This window comes from Corythoichthys intestinalis, chromosome 4 (assembly GCF_030265065.1).
Source record: "Corythoichthys intestinalis isolate RoL2023-P3 chromosome 4, ASM3026506v1, whole genome shotgun sequence".
NCBI classification, from domain to species: domain Eukaryota; kingdom Metazoa; phylum Chordata; class Actinopteri; order Syngnathiformes; family Syngnathidae; genus Corythoichthys; species Corythoichthys intestinalis.
In genome coordinates, this window is record NC_080398.1 from 8378781 (window position 1) to 8380667 (window position 1887).

The window sequence follows — 1887 nt, forward strand, 5'->3', positions numbered from 1 at the left end:
AGATGCCGTCGGAAGGACGCCGCGGGTTTTGCCCGTACCTTTTTGCGACAAACGGGTTTCGGCCCGAGGGTCGGCCGCTCTCCCGACAACTGTATATAGCGATTAGGGTGATTTGACGACATCGCGACGGCTACGTTAGCCTTTTTACGATAAATGCTTTCAGCTAAATGGCATATAGTCCGCTATTGTGAAAGAAAACTCTCATCTCATTGGTGCCCTGGAATGGAGTGAATATTGGATATTTTCCTATCTGGTGAGTAGGAAGAAATGATCATTTTCATACAGCGGACAATTTGCCGCCGGTTTAGCAGAGTCTTCTCGGTCGGCGCGGCGGGAATCCACGGTTCATTTCCGGATCGCCGGAAAAGGGCGGTCGGAAGCGTCCCGCCTGAGAGATTTTGCCGCGGAACGTCTCCGTCCTTTCTAAAATATCAACAAGTGCTTTTCTTTTAAAATGCTCGGCTTTTGCCACTCGAGTCCGTTGTGGACGCGGCGGACGGGCTCGCTAATGCCCCCTTGGCATCTGGTGGCTACGGATGCTAACGGGTGAGAAGCCGGCCGGTCCCAAGCTCCCGCCTGCCCGGATCTTCCGGGAGCCACCGTCAGCCACTTTTCCAAATTGTTGTTCTTTCTGTCTTTTAAAGGACCATTTAGGGACTCTGACTGAAGCCTTTGACTCTAGCCGCTTGACCGATCAGTAGAGGAAGGAAGTAATGCCACATGACCTTGTTTGTTTTTAAGGAATAATTTATTTTTTTCTTGTCAAATAAAGCTAACAATGATATGATGGAGAGACTGTTTTCTGCATGGATAAAACCCAAACTGAGTCGCCGACGTCATTTTTCCAAAGTGTGGGGATCGAGGTTCATATCTGTATACGAGTAAGCCTGTCGCAATATGCAATAATTCCATTTATCGCACGATAAATAAAAATGAAGGCGGTCATTTTTCCCGTGCGATTTATCGCCTCGCGTGCACGTGTGTGGGCGCGTGCGGCAGACGTGCTGTTAAAAGTTCGGATTTCTTGATTACCAACTGCGCATCTTCGTTCCAGGTCCGGCAAAAACTAGCGTAACGTATACCGGCCGCGTCAGTGCTTCGGATTGACTGCGGACCATCTCCGGCGTGCCGGTGTTGTTGACGTGTGGGCGCTCCCGTCAGGGGTGACATTTCACGCGGGGCAGCTATTTTTCGGCACAACGCCGGATATTTACAACCAAGTCCGACAAAACATTTTTACTTACTTGGCTGCTACGAACAACCTCACTTTGACAACCGAGAGCTGAATGGAAATGATGAACATTGAGTGGCAAATTAAGAGCGTTGCGCTTCAAACTCGTCCTGTTTATGAAAGTCGATTGTCATATGCTGGTGTTGTGCAGTAATGAGCAGACGTGACTTCAGCGGCGTTTGCTAACTTTTTTAATGCGTGCGCACACTGGATATGAAATGGCAAACTAGATGTGCTACGTCCCATGCCATTTGCTACGTGAGCCCAGAGTGATTACGGGACACGTAGTCCATATACTACATCGATGAATTCTAAACTGTGATGACTGAATGGAAGTTAGGAAGGCCAAATCAATCCGTACCAGTGACTATAGATAATGTTGCAAATATTGTTAATTCAGTACGTGACACAGATGGATTCGGACCACAAATAGGATGTCTTGCTCATGTAGTAAACCTAGCTGCTAAGAGAGCTGTAGCAATCAAGTGTGCCCCGCCTCACTTTACAAACAGTAAAAATTGTTCTCAGCACATTTATACAAAACTTTTTAAGATCAGCAAGAAGTAAGCACATAAATATTATGCGCTAAAATGCATGTTTATATGATGGCAATTTAATTTTTGCTTGTTAGCAAAAAAAAAAAATTCCCAGAGCAT